The following is a 22,523-nucleotide window of genomic DNA, read 5'->3' on the forward strand; positions in this document are numbered from 1 at the left end:
TATACTCGTATTTTTTGAGTTCAAGATTATAAGATTTCCATCATCTGATATTGTTACTCTTCCACTAGAATCCTGTAAAGGTCTCTCTCTGTTGGCTACCCTTACAATAATTGGTGATTGGATATTAAACATGACACCAACATAACGATTCGTCGAAGTCTCAGGACTAAACACTACTAAAAACCTGTAAAAAGAGACCTCAAAAATAGGTCAAAAATTAAAGACCTCATGAGGTCGCTTATCCCCTCAATTTATCTTTTTAATTTATTTCTAAATAAATAGAACCCGTGAAGTGGGTAAATAATAAAATAAATTCAATGATACAATATTAGGGACTTCAAGAGGTCAAAAATAAAATGCGGGAAAAGTTAGAGTCAAAATAATAATGAATTTTAAGCATTGCAACCTCATGAGGTCGCTAAAATTTTAATAAATTAATGTTTATTATTAAAAATAAATGTGTGTCACTATTTTATAAAGTGTAAAGGCAAAATATAAATTTATTTAATTCTTTTGATAATTATTATAATAATTAAAATAATAAAAACCCACTTGAAAGAGTCAGCTCTCTCAATTCCCAAACTGCCCATTAACCAAAAAAAATTCTCAAACTGCCCCTCTCAAATTCGGCTCTATGAAAACACTATCGCCTAAATCAACCCCTCTATTGAAAAATCGTCTCTAGCTATGGAAACTCTCTCCTCCAAATCGTTAAAAAATTTCTAGTTCTCCATTCCAAGAAAGGTTTCTTTGATTTTTTTCTTATTTATGTATAGAATGGTATTTGAATCTATGGATATCTTGGATCTTCTTTATTTTTTCCAAAATGTGAATGAATAGTTTTGTTGCCTTGTTTAAGAGCTGCGTTTATGTTGTATATGCTTTCCAACTTTCTTGTTGATTTCTTCCATCTTCATTTAGTTACAGATTTAGTCTTGTACCTCTATGTATTCTGTGATTTTTGTATTTTTTATTATAAGATTTGATATTTTTTTTCTTGTATACAACAACAACAAACCCAGTGTATTCCCATCAAGTGGGGTCTGGGGAGGGTAAAATATATGCAGACTGTATTTTTTATTGTATATGGTGATTTTTATTAACATTCAAGATCTTTATAGGGGTGCTGTCACGAGTTGGGGCAAGATGGCAGGCAATTTCAGGAACCAGATTTTGTTGGAATTTAGGGTACTTTCTTTTACACGCTCTTCTTTTTCTTGTTTCCCTTATTGATTTATCAAAAAAAATTAAAACAAAAAGAAATTAAGTGTGCCTATTCTGTTGAAAGTGATTTAGAAGAGAGGGGAGAGGACAAACAAAGAGAGGAAACAAATCAATTCTAATTTAAACTAATACTGCATATATACTTATATGGTTTCTACCAAAATTTGGGTATCCAGTGTGTCATGCTTTTATTTTTATGGAATCTAGATTGACACTCCTGATTTACCCATCTAATCACTACTTGAGACTTAGGAATTTTTTATAACCATAATACTATGTTCCTTGTTTTTCAAATAAAATATACTAATGTTGTTAGCTTAGCTAGAGCAAACTTACTGTATCTATTTTCTTTTTCTAGACTAGTATTCTTCTCCATATCTCTGTACCTTGTTAGTTTTTGATATTCATATTCAGTCATCTACAAGAAACAATTACATACTATGTCAGTTTGAATATACTATAGGAAACAATGTGAAAATTCAATCTATAAGAAAATTAATAAAGAGAAATTCAATGTATTATTCTTGATCCCTACTTTAGTTTAGATGATATTTGTGTATATAGTTTAAGCATTACTCGAGCTAAGAAGAAATGTGGGTTGGGAGTACGTCGAATTTTATAACTCAAGTGAAAATATAAAAAAGAACGTAACATAAAAATTATTCTTACTCTGGATCTTCGTCTTTTTCTCATTTTATTTTTCTTCTTTTTCCTCCTTGTTGTTACATAAATATGACATAATGGAAAGTAACAGGTACTCAATATAACAATAAAAGTATTCTTAGTTGACCCCGATAATAGTATTATTAGAATAAAATAAAAATAAATAACTGCATTATGAAACTTACCCACTGCAATCCTTATAAAAATATTGAAATGTTTTGTAAATATGTTCTTCTCTATCCATTTTGTTCATGTGCATTATTGTTGTGATAAACTCTTCATAGTGTATGGTTCCATTTCCATCAACATTAGCCTAATTGTTTTCGAAAAGCACACATTTGAGAAAATAATTGTTGACTTTGTACGTGTATTATTTTAAGACAAGCATTATCTTAACCAAACATGAAAACAAAAGTGTGTCAGGTGATTCTCCATCTTAAGCCACTTTCTTCAATTTGTTCATAGCTTTGAGTTATATGATCCTATGTAATTCAACATTATCAAGAGGTGTGCCTGGTGCTTCTTCATCCTCTTTTATCATAAGATTCATTCTAACGAGATTAAACCTTTCTCATGAGATTGATTTCTATGGATGTCACAACATTAAAATATTTTAGACCCGTGAGGTGTCGAATAAAAATAATCTTCTAAGCTTGTCTGGCTTATCGATTCTATTTTGTATACCAAAAGGGAGCTGGCCAAACTTGTTGTTTTATCCCAATTGACATCCATAGGAACTAATTAGTTCATGTGGTTCATTTAAGTGTTGGTGATGTCTTGTACGGACTTCTTATAATATATGTGTTATATTTAACCGTAAACACCCTTTTTAGGGTTGTTTCTCCAAGAAATGACTGTTAAGCTTTCGTGTGTTATATTCTTGTATGTTTATGGTTTACATGGAGTTCACACAATCCAATATTTCTAGGGTAGATACTACACGTTAATAAATGCATACTACAAAAGCATAATGTTCTTTCCCTATGCTTGTGGTTAGTAAAATAGACAAAGATCTCTACCAAAATAGGCAACTATACCCTAGAGACCACATTGCCCAATATTTCCAAACCTCTTTCCTTCTTTCATCATCTTTCTTAGTGGTAGAAAAAAGAAGCCCATGTAAAAGTACAGAGTTAATCAGTTAGATCCCCTTCTTCATATGATAATTTTCTTGTCCCCTATTTTTTTAGAAGCCATAGTTTAAGTGTCTAAAATGAAATTTGTTGGAAATATCTGAAGATAAAACCAGTAACTTAAGTATCAAACGTGTTCAGATAAGCGTAGGTCTGCACTATTGTATGAATACTTTCCATCTGAACTTAGAACTTTTTTGCATTTTTCACTTTTGATAACACTGCTAAGATGGAGTCAAAACATTTGGAGTCTATTCCAGTTCCACAAAGAGAATTTGCAAAATGAAAACTTAAATAAAGAGATGATCGAAAAGAGTAACTTCTTCTTCATGCAAATAATTGAAATTACAGTATGAATATACAAGAAAACTCTTGGTCCTTTATATTCATGCCTTTTTTATGTCTTATTCATAAATATATAACCTAGAGAACATTAATCCAATATTCATTAAATCAATAAGGAGGGTGCAAAACAACATCCAAAGGCAACAAAAGAAATATACAAGCCTCTGTCAGGTGAAGGCATTGGAAAATGACAATTAACAAGTGTATAATGACCTTAATATGGTTGCCGGTGTGTTCGTAAACTACTACACACAACTATTGGGTGAGTTAGGTATTAAGTATAGAAATTTTTATTTGGGAGAATCCAATAACATGGTTATATTCTTACCGATGCTCTCATTAGTCATGCCTTTGTTGTTCTATTAGGTATCCTGATACCTTTTATTTCTCAGTCTAGTTCCCAGACTGAGGGTGGTAGAAATCCAACAATAACAGATACAAGACCAACAATCACAGATCAAAGTATTAAATTCTCAATTGAATACTGTAGCAGCACGCTAAGAGGAAATGCTTAAAAAAATGCAACTTCTTATTAGCCCAACACCGTCAAGGTTAGAGGTAACATAAATTTATATGATAAGTTCTATTTAATTTTTCTTTGTTAAATATATAAATTATTTTATGTAACAAGATAAAATCTCTTTTGACTTTTGTGTTGATTATCTCGTTTCTTATCCCTATCCTTCCTTTTTGACTTCTTCTTCCCCATTTTATTTTGCTTCCTTGCTAGAACCTTCTTCCCTACTTAACTAGTCATTAGAACTGACTATATCAGTAGGTGCAAGTGACTCATCTTCAATTTCACAATCCTTGGGATCACTACCAACAACCACATCATCAAGATGTTGGTGTTTATCCCCTTCATTTGTTTTCTGCAAACCTGTAAAACACCCTTCAACTCCTTCCACACCATCATCACGTTTATCATAAAAACATACAGGTGAAACAGGTGAGGTGGGACACTATTATAGCACCTCTTTTTCACCAGATACATCACCAGCGGCTAAACCAGCTGAAATACTAGGAACATAAGAATTTAAATCCATACCTGGGGTGCTTAGTGGTTCAAGTATATCAAATTGATTCTTAAAGATTTTTTGAGTATTTGGTGACGCTCTTGGTTTGTACATTTTTTCTTAGTGTTGCTGCCGCATTTGTTGTTTAACATTAGTCTTCTTTCTTCTTCTTTTTTTCTTTTTCTATTGTTCTTGGTCTTGTGTCAAACTGGTGTTACCTTTCTATAACTTGTTTATTCCTTTGCTTGTGTCCACCTGGTCATGATTTAAAGCATCCTTGGTGGTTTTGTGACTTGTATCTAGAACTGTGTCTTATTGTATAGAAGTTTTGTCCTTCATTACATTCTGATTTTGGGTGTTTTCCATGTGTTTTTGTTGTTGGTTTTCACTCTTTTCAGCACTATCTTCTTGTTCTTTTCTCCTTTTCAGCTCATCATCCCATCTCTTGATAGTGCAAGTTGAGATGTTGTGGCCTTGATCTTATTTAACTTTCCTCATTTTTGTGTTTTTGCTGCAATGGTTTGTGTCTTTGTGTAGTATTGATCTAAGGTTTGTTGTCTCAGTGTAGTATCATCATCAATCTTAATTTTCTTCTCTTTTCCACGGGTGTAAAAGTGAGTTTAATGAAGACTAATTGCAAGCTCAACACGTTATTGAAACTTTGGAAGAAACCTCTACATATCTGCCTTAGTTTAGGATAGGAGTATTATTTAGAACTATATTTAAGTTAGATTTTCTTTATGCTGGACTTGTTTTACTTTTCTTTGCCCTATGAGGAGATATTACCTTAGTATATTTGTAGTTTCATTAATTGTATGATTATGGGTGAGTTTTATCAATATGACATGTTTTATAAATTTTATTTTTGATTCATTCAATTCTAATTTAAAAAATAATATCAATATGAAATAATTAAGCATTTTCTTGTAATTGATAACAAAAGATTTTATCTTAAAAGATAACTTTTAGCAACGATTAAATTAGACTTTTCAAGACAAATATTTTTATCATGAAATAAACTAGTTCGTCATAAGTTTGACTATATTTAATGACATATGTATTATCTCAATATCTTTCTATTTATTTGATACAAATTAATTTTATGTTTTATGACAATAATAATTGTCAGTAATCATAATAATTTAGTGACGATTCTACATTGTCAGTAAAAAAAAATACTATTTTTAGTGACAAAATGGTAGATTTAACTACAAAATTATTAATCTTTGTTATAATAATAAATTTATCACTAATTCAGACATTTAAGGACAAAAATTTTTGTTGTATACAAAAAGTTTTCAATAGCGACGAAAATACATTTGTTCAACCACGAAATATATATAACTCTAGCAACAATTGGTGTCGTCATTGATTGAACTAAATAATTAGTGACGATAAAAATTTATCGGTATTGATAACTTTTTAGTGACAAAAGCATATCATCAACTACAAAAAAACTATATTTTTATGACAAATAGATTCATCATAAATGTTACACATTTGGGGACACTTTTTTATTTTTGTAGCCAATTTAATTTTTTTAGTGACGAAACACTAAATCGTCGTTGTCTACTTTTAGCGACCTACTTTTGGAGACGATTGATTGATAAATTTTTTCTCGTCACTCTAAATCTTTTGTGATCAAATATGACTTATAAGTGACAAAATAATTCGTCCCAAATAATAAAATTTGTTGTAGTGTCTCCAATTGTGACCCACGACCTAAAACCCTTTTTGAGGCTCCGTTATCATCCATAACATAATCTTAAACACTTTTTTTTCTCTCTCAAATCTCCAAGTCAAAAATCACCTAAGGTTTCTCAAGGGTGATTTATTAGAGCCTCCAACGGTGAATTCTCTTCGTTATTCTTAATATCTCAGGCATGTGACTCTACCCTTAAACTTGTTTTACTTTAAGGCATGAAATTATATGATTTTTTATATGGAATTGAACATGGGTTTTGATATGGGTTGAGGGTTTAGGAATAAATGTTTCTTAAATTGGATTCCCATGATTTTGATATGTATTGTTCATGCTTTATTTACGGTTTTGAACTTGTGGGAAGCATGGAATGGTGAATAAACTAAGGGGACATAGTTTTTCCCAATTTTGTAAATTTTTATAATTGAGTTGGTATAACCTCAACGCAATATTTTGAAACTGGTTTTGAATATAGGTACATGCACATTGAAAATACCTTTTGAACCATTGTACAACATAAAAGGCATTTGAAATGTGAATCAATTTTCAGTTGAACCTTCGGGTTTGTGAATCCTCTGTATGGAGGAATAATTGAACGTAGGGGGTCATGAATTCTCCCACACAATGGATAACTAATACGGCATGATAATGTTAGCTTGTATATGAAGTTGGTATGATGATACTAATGGTATGCCTTAATGAATGAATTGGATCAATGAATGGGAATGTGTGAAAAGTGTTTTAATTGGGCTTAAAGAGGTTGTATAGATGGGCCGTGAAAGTGGAGGTACCGAGGGACCAGTACCGGAAACCATATTTTCCAGCGCGAGAGTCTAGATGCTTGGGTGGTTTGGGTCCCCTTTATTAAATTATTAGGTGGTTCAGGTCCCCTATATTAAATGAATAGGTGCTTAAGTCACCCTTAATAAATGAAGGGGAGGTTCGAGTCCCCTATAGTACATATGTACATATGATTATTCTCTAGTTCTTGCGGCTACATGCACTAGGTTCCTTTCATCTGGGGGAGAGCTAAACCTATATAGCTCGTGGTGCCTTCTTATGACCGCTGAGCTACACATTCCAAGTTAAGGACTTAAAGTTCTTGCTAAGCCTTGTCCCCCACCTCGGCATGTGCTATATATATATATATATTTGCATATGGTTGTGTGCATTAATTTTGAATGATTTTGAACTGTTGATCATGATATTATTTTACCTCGTATCTCTGAGTTACATGCTAGTGCTCAACCCATTAACTATCTTTGGATGTTATATCCCACGCGAGGGAGGAAATGGAGACACTTCTACTTTTTCTGCGCAGTGATAGGATTTTTGGACTGTCAGCAGTCAGCTTGAAGTAGTGATCCTCCTTCTTCTGAAAGGTAATTGCTTCTTGGTTTATCTATTGTCATAAACTTTTCTTTAAATTGTTTTTGTCTATCGTCGGGGACATGTCCCAACTTAGGTTGATTTAGTTTAGTTAGAGGCTTTTTGGATTACTGTGAACTAGGTTTTGGTTATTGATATATTTTAGATTTCTTGAGATTATCTTTATCTATCTTGTTATATGTTTGAAATTCAGCCACGGCTAGTGTATTTTGTTCTATTTGATTAGGCAAAGTAGGTGGTCTCTGGTCCATGGCAGACTTGAGATACCCATCATGACTAGGACCAGGTTTGAGTCGTGGAAAAGTTGCTCAAAGTATATACTGAATAATCAAACCCTATCCAAAGATTTATGAAGCAGGTTTGTACCTCAAGGTATAACCTCAAAAACCTCAAACCAACTAATAAGAGAGCGACAATGCATGCCATATAAAACCTTGAAGGGATCCATCTCAATATTGGAATGGTTGCTACTATTATGTGCAAACTTTGCCAAATCTAGATGTTGCTCCCACTGACCTCCAAAGTCCATAACACAAACCTAGATCATATCCTCCAAAACCTGAAAGTCTATTCTGACTGGCTGTTGGTCTGGGGTAAAAATTTATACTAAGATTAACCTGAGTACCCAACGTCTCCTAAAATGCCTTCTAAAAGTAAGATATGAACACTGAACCTCCATCTGCGATAATAGAAATTGGTATATCGTAGAGATGAACTATCTCATGAATATATACATGGGCTAACCTCTTAGCCCTGAAAGAATCTCAAAAGGAATGCAATAAGAAAATTTTGTTACTATGCAAGACTATGAGTAGAGATTAGCAATAGTTGAGGCAAAACAGGATAGTGAGGCAGTTGCTACTATCAAGGCCAAGGTTACTATTCTTCAGGTGGAATTCCAATTGGTATAAACTTGATTATCTTTTATTTATGACTATTTTACATAAACTTAGGTTTTTCTTGACCCAAACATACTATTTATTGATTTGGTTTGGAGCAATATCGAGGGAGGTGAGGTAGGATTTGACTTAGGTATGTGGTGGGCGGAGGCCCAATAGATTTAGGTTTTAGCACAATTTTCATAGAATGATAAACATGCCTGACTAGTTAGTTCTAGTTTTAGTTGTAGCCTTTTTGGGATCATCATGTAAATATACAGTCACAAGAGCCCAGTCTAAGGAGGCTCCTTGTAGTTAAGATGATGATCAGATACAGACCGCTACTTATGCAGATACATGCGCTTACTGCGCTTTCAGAAGTCCTTACTCTTTCTTTCTCTATTTCTTTATTCTTTGCATTAGAGATAATGTAATGTAGTTTATTAGGGGTAGGAAATTTTATTCTTGGTCTATAATATTAACTTTTTGATATATTCTTTTGATGTTTACATTGCCCTTGTTGGGCTTATTTTGTGATATACTCTTTATATTGCCTTCATCGGGCTTGTGTTTGGTTTATATTATGTTTTCCCTTGTCTTATTGCATCATTTGAGGCCCATACATGTTTCGCTTATGTTGATTATTTATTTTGGATGATGTCTACGTTTGATGAGCATATCATTTTATTTGCCTCTTGTTAATACATGTCAAATTAACTTCTAGGATTTTCTTCAAAACTCGGTTCTTTCCTAAGGAGCATGTTTCTTTGTGTTATTTTGTTTCCTTTGTTAAACCAAATGTCATTTTGTAATACCCCAAAAACTCAAACCCATGTTAGCACCATGTTTCAAGAGCATGCATAGTACATTGTGGTTCTTTAATAGTTTTACGAGTTAGTTTGATGTATATTAAGGTCTCAAATAACTTCAGTTGTTAGATGAATCAAAATAATCCTTATCAATTGAATTTTGTATAAGAATGTGGCCTTAGTCAACTTCAAAAGGGCATATCTTTTGCTCTACTAAGAATTTTCCAGCTCACAACCCACTAAGTAGTAGGAAATTAAATTAGTTTTCCAATGATACCAATTTCTCCAAATTCGATACTCGGGTGAAAAGTTATAGAAATTTTAGTGAAAGCAGTAGCCTAATATGAGTAGCACCGCATTGCGGTGATCCCAAGAATGACATTCATCCTTTTCCAGTGTGTCATCACGATAGACATCGCATCACGCCAAAAGTACTTTTGGCAGTTGTCAATTTCCAGTGAGTCACCGTGATTGCCATCGCGTCACACCAAAGTTCTAGTTTTGGATCGTCCATTTATAGTGGCACAACACGATATCACCGCCTCACACCGATGGAAAAATTGAGGATTGTCCCTTTTCAAGTTGCCCGACGCGATTTCACCGCATCGTGTTGGGGCCAAAAATTAGGATTTATCCCAGTTCCGCGATTTAATTTCCAGGGTCCATTTGGTCTTGTCCCAAGGCCCTAAAATCTTTCTAAACATGGGATTAAAACCTAAAAAGGCATTATATGCCCCATTATTCACAAAGTAATCTTTAAGAAATTAATTCTCTTTCAAGAACAAACTCTAGCTTTCAAAATTCAAGATAAAATATCAAGAACTCAACATCAATTCTCACGAATTCATCAACCCAAGTATGTTAAGTGTTCATCCATGGGTTCCTTTCACCCATGGAGCCCAAGTATCTAATTTAGATACAAAGTTATGATCTTTTCAAGTTATTATAATTTCAAATTGTGATTTCAACCATGAGCCTCCATGAATCTTGATTCCATACCATGCTTACATGAACATTGTTGTCATTATAAAACGCCACATGTTTTAATATTGTTATTTTCTGAATTAAATCTTGATTAAGTGTTGTTAATGTGGAAATTGTAAAATTACTCCAAGTTTTATACTATTCCCATTTTTAGCCTAAACCATGCATATTAAGTGTTTGATAAAACGCCTACAAGAATGAATATTTGATAAAAGGTTTCATGTTATGTCCTCTAAGCTTAAGTATTATTTTACTATTATTGCTATTGAGTCCTGGGGGTTATGAATACCTAAAAGCTTAGTGGTTTACCTAGTCTCAGTATCTTCGAGAATAGTTTCAGAATTTGTTATGAGCATTATCGTTCAGTCAGTCCTCAGAATCAATTAAACTTAGAACAGCTCAGCATTTTAAGTCAATTCTGTTGGTAGTAAGATTTAGTACCGAGCGAGTGCAGGGATGGCGGCTTCCCTGTCGGATAAGTAGAGTCATTAGTAGCAGTCCATATACTCCAGAACTATGTAGCAAGCATAGGATATGAGGAGTCACCCAACAGATTAGGCTTGACTACCGCGCAAGGGTCACCCGTCAGTTTAGGCTTGACACCCTTAGTCCTTTAGGACAGTACATCAGTATAGTAGATCTACACAGCCAGTATTAGTACCCGTGGCACGCTATTGACACCCTTCCAACTGGGGTTATAGGTTGGACCCCGATTAGCTCAGACTGAGGCATGTCGGTTAGGTGATACCTCCCACAGTCTTAGTCCAGTAATAAGTTCAGTAATTTAGTTTCAGTTGCTTGACCATAGCATATAGATACTAGTGATTCAGTTATCAGATTTTAGTATTTCAAAATTTACATATTATATTTAGAACATGTTATATGCTTGGTCATAAATCCTCGGCACTTACTAATTTCACGTATCCTCAATATCTATAAATTTCATGCACTTGATTTAGTACTTCATGTTATCTATATATATTCTCATAGTTATTATTCATGTTCATAAAACCATGCATATCAGCCTACCTTATTTAGCATACCAATACATTCAAAGTACTGATCACATACTCTTTTCTTGCTCTATGATGTATCATATCATAGGTTCGGATGCCCAATTCCCGGATCGCGCATAGACTTCCCAAATTATCAGTCGTAGAAGTGGTGAGTCCTTATACTTTGAGAATAGACTATTTTATTTCATGATTTCAATTAAGTAGTTAGTTGGAGTTAGTTAGGGCCTGTCCCATCAACTCATATTCAATCAGTTTAGAGGCTTTCGTACATTTCAGATAGTCAGTCAGTTTATATTTATTTTATCAGTTTCATATAGTTATTTTTCAGAATACATGATTCAGTATGGTTTTCAGTTGCTAAAACCTTATGGCATTCCTCAGTTGAATTCTGCATATGTTATTATACTATTTAATGCTCACAGATGGAACTAGCTCATGGGTTAGCTTGTGGTCCCCTGGGACTGTAAGCACCATGTGGCACCCAGGGTGTACTCTCGGGGCATTACAAACTTGGTATCAGAGCCTATGATTTTAAAGTGTCCTAGGAAGTCTAAAAGTCATGTCAAGTAGAGTCTTGTTCATGGGTGTGAAGCACACCACACTTATGGACAAAAGGCTACAAGGCATTTAAGAAAAGTTTCCCTTTTTCAGTATTTCATGTAGTGCGATTGAGCATGAGCTCATGTTAAACTCTCTGTCTAATCTATTCTTTCTTTCATTTATAGTTCATGTCTGCCAAAATGACAATTGGAAGAAAAAACGTAAACCAACCAATACCTCTGCCCATTCAAGAAGATCTCCTGAATAAGCATATTTCTCATACAGAGTTCAAAGCCGCATCACCTCTCTAGCTTACTCTATAGAAGCTTAAAATACACCAGTCGTTGCTTCGACTAATATTGTGGCTAATACCGCCGCAACTAGGATTTAGGACTTCACCCGAATGAATCTTCCTTTATTTTTGGGATCCAAATTTAAAGAGGATCTGCAAGAATTCTTAGACATTGTCCAGAAGGTAATAGATATTATGGGGGTAACTACTAGTGAAAGTGCTGAGTTAGTTGCCTATCAGTTGCAAAATGTGGCTCATACATGTTTTAAGTAGTGGAAGGTAGATAGTGGCGTAGATACAGGGCCTATAGAATGGGAAGAGTTTGCTACAACTTTCTTAGATAAATTCTTCCTATTGGAACTGAGAAAGTCCAAGGTGTTACAATTTATTAACTTGAGGTAGGGCAACATGAGTGTGAAAGAGTATTCACTCAAGTTTACTCAGTTAGCTAGGTATGCTTCTTATGTGGTAGCTGATAGTAGATCTAAGATGTGCAAGTTTGTGTCTAGGTATCTGAAAGTGTGGTCAAGGAGTGTAGGACCGCAATGCTAATAAAGGAGATAGACTTGTCTAGGTTGATGGTTCATGCTCAACAGATTAAGGAGTAGAAGACTAACGAGAGAGAGAGAGAGAACAAGAAGGATATAATGGGTAACTTTAATTTCAATCAGCCAAGGTCAGAAGGTAGTAACCATCCTCAGTTTCATAAAAAATCCTTAGTCCCAGCTCTATCTTAAGCTAGTGACCCTGTACCCAAGTTCAAAAATGATAATCAGGATAGGGCGCCAGGATTTAAGTCCCAAGGTAGTGTGAACAGTGCTCATACAAGTCCTCTTTGCTAGAAATATGGTAGAAACTATTAGGGTGAGTGTAGAACTAGCAGTGATGTATGCTTTGGATATGGCAAACCAAGCCATCGGATTTAGGTAGTTGCTCAGAAAGGTAGGAATTTTCACCAATAGAGTCAGTCCCATCAATCATTAGTTCTAGTCGGCCGCTCGACTCAGCAGGGTGCTGCTTCCAGTGCTGCCAGTGGTCAGCATCCAAAAAGATTGTATACCCTTCCGTCCTGATAGAATCAGTAAAATTCTCCTGATATAGTTACTGGTACATTATAGATTTTTTATTTAAATATTTATGCTTTATTAGACCCTGGAGCTTCTCTTTCTTTTGTAACCCCTCATACAGCCGTCAACTTTGGAGTGAGTCTCCAAATCCTAGTAGAGCCTCTTTCATTATCTACCCCAATAGGTGTCTTTATTGTAGCCAGGCAGGTATACAGAAACTGTCTGGTCACAATATCTCAGAAAGTCACTTCAGTGGATCTTGTAGAGTTATTGATGATAGATTTTGATGTTATTTACAACATGGATTGGCTCTATTCATGCTATGCTTTAGTTGATTGTAGAAAAAGAGTAGTTTATTTTTAGTTTCCAAATGAACCAGTCCTTAAATAGAGGGGTAGTACTACAACTCTTAGGGGCAAGCTTGTTTCATACCTTAGGGCGAGGATAATGATAACCAAGGGGTGTATTTATCATCTTATCTGAGTCAAAAACTCTAATTCTGAGACTCCTAACCTTGATTCAGTTTCAGTAGTGAGGGAATTTCTAGATGTGTTCCCTGAAGATCTTCTAGAGTTTCTCCCAAAAGGGAAATTGACTTTGGAATAGACCTTTTTCTAGATACTCAGCCTATCTCTATTCTGCTATATAAAATGGCTCCAGCCCAACTCAAGGAATTAAAAGAACAGTTGAAAGATCAATCAGATAAGGGATACATTAGGCCCAACATTTCCTCATGGGTGCACCAGTCCTATTTATGCGTAAGAAAGATGTTTTTCTTAGAATGTGTATCAACTATCATTAGTTAAATAAAGTTACAATAAAAAACAAGTACCCACTTTCAAGAATTGATGACTTGTTTGAATAACTTCAGGGTGCCAATTATTTTTTTAAGATAGACCTCAGATCCAGCTATCATCAGCTCAGAGTCAGTGAATGTGACATTCTAAAAATAGTTTTCAGAACTCGATATGGTCACTTTGAATTTCTAGTCATGTCCTTTGGTCTCACGAATCCCTAGCAGCCTTTATGGACTTGATGTACCGAGTGTTCAAGTAGTACTTGGACATGTTCATCATAGTCTTCATTAGTGACATCCTTGTCTACTCTCTAACAAAAATAATCATGCAAATCACCTCAAAATAGTATTGCGGACTCTTAGAGCCCATCAGTTGTTTGCTAAATTCAGTAAGTGTGAATTCTGGATAAGATTAGTAGCTTTCCTTAGCCATATTATTTCTGATAATGGCATTAGAGTTGATCCTCAAAAGGCTGGAGAGGTGAGAAACTAGCCCAGATCTATCTCTCCTTCAGATATCAAGAGTTTTTTAGGTTTGGCTAGCTATTACCAATGGTTTATTGATGGATTTTCATCTATTGCATCCCCCATGTATAGATTGACTTAGAAGAAAGTTAAATTTTAGTGATCAGATTCTTGGGAGAAGAGCTTTCAGGAGTTGAAGACTCGACTCACTATAGCCCCAGTTTTGACATTGTCAGATGGTTCAAACGAATTTGTTATATGCTATAATGCTTCTAAACTTGGGTTGGGATATGTTTTAATGTAGAGGGGTAAAGTTGTGTAAGCCCCATAAAAAAACTTACCCTACCCATGATCTTGAGTTAGCATCTGTTGTGTTTACCTTAAAGATTTGGTGACACTATTTGTATGGTGTACATGTTGATGTGTTCATATATCACAAAAGCATGCAGTATGTGTGTTTGCAGAAAAATTTGAATCTGTGCCATAAGAGATGGTTAGAATTGTTGAAAGATTATGATATGAGTGTTTTGTACCCCCCCCCCCCCCCCCCCCCCAGGAAAGGCCAATGTAGTAGAAAATACCTTAAGTAGATTGTCTATGGGTAGTGTTGTTCATGTAGAGGATGATAAGAAAAGGTTAGCTCAGAAAGTTCATCAGCTTGCCAGATTTGGTGTTTGTTTGGTTGATTCATCTAAGGATAGTGTTTGGGTTTAGAATAGTTTGGAATCTTTTTTGGTTACCGAAGTGACAGAAAAAAAAGATAGGGATCCTAGTCTAGGAAAGCTAAAAGAGTCAGTCAGAGATCAGAAAGTTAAGGTTTTCTCCCAAGGGGGAGATAGTATATTATGTTGCTAGGGTAGATTGTGTGTGCCATGTGTTGATGAGTTGAGATAGTGAATTCTTGTAGAAGCGCATGGTGCGTGTTACTCCATTCATCTAAGTGCCACAAAGATGTACCGTGATTTGCTGGAAATCTATTAGTGGAGTGGGATAAAGAGAGATATTACAGAGTTTGTAGCTAAGAGCTCCACTGGTCAGCAAGTTAAGATTGAACATCAGAAGCCTAGTGGGTCTATATAGGGGTTCAGTATTTCTACTTGGAAGTGGGAGAAAGTGAACATGGATTTTGTGACAGGTTTGCCTCGTACTCGTAAGCAACATGGTTCGATTTGGTTCATTATGGATAGAATGACCAAATCAGCTCATTTTTGCCAGTCTATACTTCTTATTCTGCCGAGGACTATCCCGGGCTCTATCTTAGAGAGTTGGTTAGGTTGCATTGTGCTCCATTATCCATTATTTCATCTAGAGGTACTCAGTTTACCTTTTACTTTTGGAAAGCTTTTCAGAAGGGTCTTGGTACCCAAGTTCACCTCAGTACAAGTCAAGCAGAAAAGACCACTCAGACCCTTGAGGATATGTAGAGAGTATAGATGTTCAAAAAAGTCTTTCCTACAAGAAAATTCCAGTCAAAAGTCTTGATCGACAAGTTCGTAGACTAAGGAACGAAGAAGTTCCCTTGGTCAAAGTTCTCTTGTGGGATCAGTTCGTTGAGAGAGCCATTTGGGAAGAAGAATCAGATATGTGGAAAAAGTACCCTCATCTTTTCTCCGCAAACTCAGAATCATCTTAAGGTACCAATCTCCTTACAATTTCCCTTTTTGCATGCTCAGTTTCAGCTGCATATAATTCTCATGTCAATCATGCATTCGAAGAACCGGTTCAGTCATGAATCATATTTCAGACTCAGCCATGAACTTACATTTTCATCATGTATATTCAGCATGTAATCTCAGTCCCTCAATGTATTCAGCTTAATCAGTCTCATTCGAGGACGAATGTACCCAAGGGGAGATAATATAATACCTAGAAAATTTGAACCCATGTTAGCGCCATGTTTCAAGCTCATGCATAGTAAATCATGGTTCTTTGATAGTTTTACAAGTTATTTTGATATATATTAAGGTCTTAAATAACTCCCAGCTGTCAGAAGAATTAAAATCGTCTTTACCGATTGAATTTCGTATAAGAATATTGCCTTAGTCAACTTCAAACGGGCATATATTTTGCTCTACTCAGAATTTCAAGGCTCACGACCCACTAAGTTTTGGGAAATCAAATTATCTTTCCAACGATATCAATTTCACCCAAATATAATACTCGGGTAAGAAGTTATAGCAATTTTAATGAAAGCAGTAGCTCAATACGAGCAGCACCATGTCGCGGTGACCCCAAGAATAGCATTCGTCCTTTTCTAGCATGTCACTGTGATAGGCATCGCATCGCGCCAAGGGGCATTTTTGCAGTTGTTAATTTCCAGTGAAGCACCGCGATTGCCATCGCGTCACGCCAAAGTTCCAGTTCAGGATCGTCCATTTCCAGTGGCGCAATGCGATAGCACCACATCGCGCCGATGGACAAAATGAGGATTGTTCCTTTTATAGTGGCCCAACGTGATTTTACCCCGCTGCGCCGGGGCCAAAAATCGGGATTTTGCCCAGTTAAGTGATTTAATTTCCAGGGACCATTTGGTCTTTTCCCAAGGCCCTAAACTCATCCTAAAAATGGAATTAAAACATAAAAGGGCATTATATGCCCCATTATTCACAAAGTACTCTTTAAGAAATTAATTCTCTTTCAAGAACAAACCCTAGCTTTTAAAATCCAAGATCAAATCTCAAGAACTCACATCAATTCTCATGAATTCATCAACCCAGGTATGTTAAGTGTTCATCCATGGTTCCTTTCACCCATGGAGCCCAAGTATCCAATTTAAATACAAAGTTATGATCTTTTCAACTTATTATGATTTTAAATTGTGATTTAAATCATGAATCTCCATGAAGCTTGATTTCATACCATGCTTACATGAAAATTATTGTCATTATAAAACCCCACATATTTTAGTATTGTTATTATCTTAATTAAATTATGACTAAGTGTTGTTGATACTGAAATTGTGTTATTACTCTAAATTTATACTATTCCTATAATTAGCCTAAACCATGAATATCAAATGTTTGATAAAATGCCTACAACAATGAATATTTGATAAAAGCTTTTATGTTATGTCCTCCAAGCTAAAGTATTATTTTACTATTATTGCTATTGAGTCCTTGGGTTATGAATACCTAAAAACTTAGTTGTTTACCTAGTGTTAGTATCTTCAGAATAGTTTTAGAATCTATTATGAGCATTAGCAGTTCAGTTAGCCATCAGAATTAGTTAAACTTAGAATAGTTCAGCATTCTGAGTCAGCTCTATTGAGAGTAGGATTTAGCACCGAGTGAGTGTAGGATGGCGATTTCTACGTCAGATTGGTAGAGTCGTTAGTAGCAGTTCCTGCACTCCAGAACTACATAGCCAGCATAGAATATAAGGAGTCACCCGTCAGATTAGCCTTGACTACCTTACATGGGTCACCCATTAGTTTAAGATTTACACCCTAAGTCCTTCAGGATAGTACATCAGTATAGTGGATCCACATAGCCAGTGTTACTACCCGTGGCATGGTACTGACACCCTTTCAACTGGGGTTACAGGTTTAACCCCGATTAGCTCAGATTGGGGCATGCTGGTTAGATGATACCTCCCACAGTCTTAGTCCAGTAATCAATTCAGTAATTCAGTTTTAGTTGCTTGACCATAGCACATAGATATCAGTGATTCAATTATAAGATTTCAACATTTCAATATTTACAGATTATATTTAGAACATGTTATATGCTTGGTCATGTATCCTCAGTACTTACTGATTTCACATATCCGTGGTATCTACAAATTTCATGCACTCTATTCAGTATTTTATGTTAAATATATATATTTAGATAATTATTATTCATGTTCATGAAATGATGCATATCAGCCTACCTCATTTAGCATACCAGTAAATTCAAAGTACTAATCGCATACTCTTTTCTCGCGCTATGATGTATGATATCATAGGTTTGGATGCCCAGTTCCTGGATCACGTAGACTTCCCAGACTATCAGTCATAGCAGTGGTGAGTCCTCATACTTAGAAGACAGACTATTTTATTTTATACTTTTAGTTCAGTAGTTAGTTGGAGTTAGTCTGGGCCTGTCCCATCAACTTATATTCAAATATTTTATAGGCTTTCAAATATTTCAGATAGTTAGTCAGTTTATCTTTATTTTATCAGTTTCAGACAGTTGGTTTTCAGAATTCATGATTTAGTATGGTTTTCAATTGCTAAAACTTTTTGGAATTCCTCAGTTGAGTTCTGCATATATTATTATACTATTAAATGCTCACAGCAGGTGCCAGCTCATGGGTTAGCTTGTGGTCCTCTGGGACTATAAGCATCGTGTGGCGCCGAAGGTGTACTCTCGGGGAATTAGACATTTCCCTATGATGTATGGAATGGGCATCTTTTTTAAGGAAAATGCTCTTCTTTTTGAGTTAGAGACAAGTGAGTGAGTTAGTAATGCTCACAAAGTACCTTCAAATATTTTTCATTGGTAGGAAAAAGATTTTTGAAAATAAAAAAGCAAAGAATTTTAGAGATTTCTCTTGAATCATGACCTTTAAATTCAATTTTTTGCTCTTTCTTCACAAAAGAAGAGATTTTGGTTTCGAGTAGTTTGTCAAGTTTATTTGTTCAACTTGTTTGGAAGATTAGATTTCTATTTTAAGAGCGTGGTGCCTTGTATGGTGATGTTTTTAATCAATTTTTGTGCATGCATTGTAGTTTAGAACTTTCCTCTAGTGTATTCAAGGCAAAATCCTAGACCGGGTTTGGTTTGGAATATAACTCGAAATCATCTTTGGACCACCATATGGCCTAAATCTCTTTTTATCATGTTCCCAAGTCAAACCCATTTTGAACCTCTTCCCATTTTCTTCTTTCTTTATAATAACCATACTATTACACCATACCCTTTTTTAATATTCCCTCTCTTGTCACTCAACCTTCTTGAATGCATCCCATTTTTCTAATATAGGCCAATGTAGGCAAATGCGAAGTTTTGGGGTGTGGATTTGCACAAAAGACAAAATTAGGCCAAAAGCTTAACTTTTGATGGGAAATTAAAAGACTTATTTATGATAGGTTTATGCTTAGTAGTCTCAAATAATGCTTCATGGAAAAAGAGATAACATTAAAAATGAAAACAAAAAGCCTAGCCCAAAGAAAATAAAATAAATAAGTGGAGAAGCATGAGAACAGTGGGCATGAATGGCTAGTTAGTAGAAAATATCTTTAAAAACACCAAATATAAGAATGAATATGAAAATCTCAAAAGCGTGATTAACAAAGGGATGAAAAAGATCTGGGGAAATAAAAGAAAAGAAAAAAGGGTAAATAAGGTGGAGAATTTGAAACAAATGTGCCTAAGAAAGTGTATAAGTTTTTGTGATTAGGGAGGTTCCTGAGTCACTTGATCCTTAAGTTCCCTACTTAACCCTATCCTACATCAATGGCCTAAGTTCTTGGCAATTTCAAACCTTGTAGGTATACATTAGTGGGAAATTGCACAACGTGAAAGCCTGTGGTTCTACTTGTTGTACTTGAATTTCTTTGTGAGAGTGAGTAAAAATTCATTCTATCTCTATGTTCCTTGAGTGGCACCTATACTTTGAAGTAGAGAGTGATGTCTTGTTTTCAATTGAGAAAAACAAGAAAGACAAGTTGCAAAGTGAATTTACGGCAATCTTAAAGTCTAATGTCAAGACTTTAGAAGCACCTTGTTTTTAAAACATATTTTTTTTAAGATATCCTTACCCTTGCAATGAAATGATCTGCATCTTGGAAGAAAAAGTGCTAATTGATTATTGCCATGACTTATTGTGAGAATCGATTGGACTTTTTGATCTTGGTTGTTTAGCTTAATATGTTGTATTTTCTTTGGAATCAAGAGTATCCTTTGTGGTTGGAAAGATCCTTAATTGCTTGAGGGAAAGCAATAGTTTAAATTTGGAGAGTTAGATAAGTTGGCATATTTCCTTCTATTTAGTCTCTTTTAGTTTGAATTATCATCATGTTTTATTTGATTCAATGAATATCTTTTGTTAAATTACACATTTGTGTATGTAGTTGATGAACTTGACAATGAGCTAGCTTTATAAGTCAAGAAAAGTACAAGAATGAAGAAAAAGGACATAGAATGATGCATGGAATATAGACAAGGATTTGTGTGGCCATATGCTCCAACATCTTGTCATATGCCCCTAAATTTGATGGGATATCTTAGTAAATAAAGCACTGAAGGAGAACTGAGCGACATGCATGACCATATGTGCCGACACCTAGGCATGTGCCTCCACATGTCAGGTCCACATAATGTAAAGCAATGAACTGGAAGAAGGTTGCTTCTTGACATACGAAGTCATATATGCATGCAGCTTTCCACATGCACTGGCATATACGCTAGCATGTTACCAAAGTAGTGGTATTTTTGTAATTAATGGTTGCCTATCTTCCCAGCTACAAAAGGGCTTTTCAACTTTGAAACTCCATCATTTGTCAAATTTTGAAGTCTATAGCTTGAAATTGAAACCCTAGAGTGTGATCTTAGTACTTGTTCTTGATTTATTACTTGGAATTTGGAGTTTTTCTTGAAATATTTGGATTCTATGGTAGATTTTGATGAGAATATAGTTATATTTCTTTCTTCTCTTGCTATGAATAGCTAAACTCTACAACTTAGGGTTATGCATACTGGAGTTGTGATATGTGTATGGTTAGCACCTATTTGCTTAGATAATTAATAAATTATTAAGGATGTAATCATTACTTCTTTTTTAACCCAAGATTAGAGGTTTTAAACTCTAGTTTTGCTTAGAACCTTTTTCCTTCTTGACAAAGGGGATAAGGTGAGGAGTAGTGATTAATAATAACTTTTTTTCCCATTAATAGTAGATCTTCGACATAAGGATACTTGAGATATTTGATTGTTTACATTGCAATATATATAAGGTGTTCGAAAGAGACCATACGCGAGATTTCATTATTTTGTTAAAAGATTGGCATTGCAACTTATAACCTAGCCTATCCATAATAGATTGTTGAACTAAGGCAATGAGTATTTACCCATACATATAATTGCACTCATGAGGGCGTAACCGAAAGTATCTCTTGCTCGTGGTTACACGCTTTAGATTTCACTTTTGCAAATCAAAGTTTGAAATTAACTATTTGAACAAGAAATCGTTTGAATAACCTCCCTTCCCCCCCTTTTACTTTGTTTTTTGCATTATTTTTAGCATTACGAGAAAACATCTTGTCACTTGTGACACTCATAAGTGAACCTTGTCTGGCCCTTAGTTCGAATCGATGGACTGAACAATATATTATCGTCGTGACTCTTTGATTTTTGAAAAATAAATTTGTTGGAGTCACCACCTATAATTTTAGAAAAAATTAGAAAAATTATTTTATTATTTAAAACTTTATTTTTGGTCTTAAAAACCATTTAAGAATCTGAGTAAGGGTTTTGATTACTCGAAAGGAAGGTGTTAACCATCCCTCAGAGTCTATCCTGAGATAGCCCTTAAACTTAATTTTGAAAAAATATGTGAGAAATATTTGTTTTATTATTTGCAAAAAATAGTGATAACTATATAAAATATCTATCAAATTAAATATAAAATAAAAACACACAAGGTTTATAAATATATACTTACAATATATGAAAAATACAATATGATTTATTGAAAAATATACATGCATGTTTCAAAAATATGGAAGTGAAGAGAAGAAAAGTTAATAATAGTAGTTTTTGTTATAATATGTTTATCAAAAAGTTTAAAGGTTTATAATTTTTTTAAAAATGTAACTTTTAATGACATACAAAATTAAGTACATAAATGAAATCATTTGCGAGGTAAAAAAAATATAATTTTTGAAATATGTGAAAATTTACTCATTATAAAATAAATTGACATACAAAGTACATTAATGAAATCATTTGCGAGGTTAAAAAAATATAATTTTTTAAATATGTGAAAATTTATTCATTATAAAATAAATATGTATGTCTAAGTGTAAAAAGAATATGAAAATTTATTTAATTTGAGACTAAATTTATATAAAATTTGTTTATCGCAAAGTAAAGATTAAAAAGGGAATGTCAAAACACAGTATTAGCTTTTGGGTAAATAGACTTGTGTCTATTTAAAATATAAGAAAGCATGCTAGTGTTCATTTATTTTGAAAATTTCAAAAGTAATAGTTAAAAGAGGAT

At 34.3% G+C, this 22,523-nt stretch overlaps 1 long non-coding RNA gene across 1 annotated transcript; it reads left to right on the forward strand.

The window, feature by feature from the left end:
- Positions 1-624: 624 nt before the first annotated feature.
- On the forward strand, positions 625-20,769 carry LOC107847176. The gene is made up of 6 exons (XR_001667338.2): positions 625-744; positions 1,122-1,188; positions 7,405-7,465; positions 11,248-11,307; positions 18,265-18,322; positions 20,375-20,769. It is a non-coding gene; the product is annotated as an uncharacterized LOC107847176 (long non-coding RNA).
- The last annotated feature ends 1,754 nt before the right edge of the window (positions 20,770-22,523 follow it).

The sequence above is a fragment of the Capsicum annuum genome, chromosome 4, assembly GCF_002878395.1.
Source record: "Capsicum annuum cultivar UCD-10X-F1 chromosome 4, UCD10Xv1.1, whole genome shotgun sequence".
Taxonomy (NCBI): domain Eukaryota; kingdom Viridiplantae; phylum Streptophyta; class Magnoliopsida; order Solanales; family Solanaceae; genus Capsicum; species Capsicum annuum.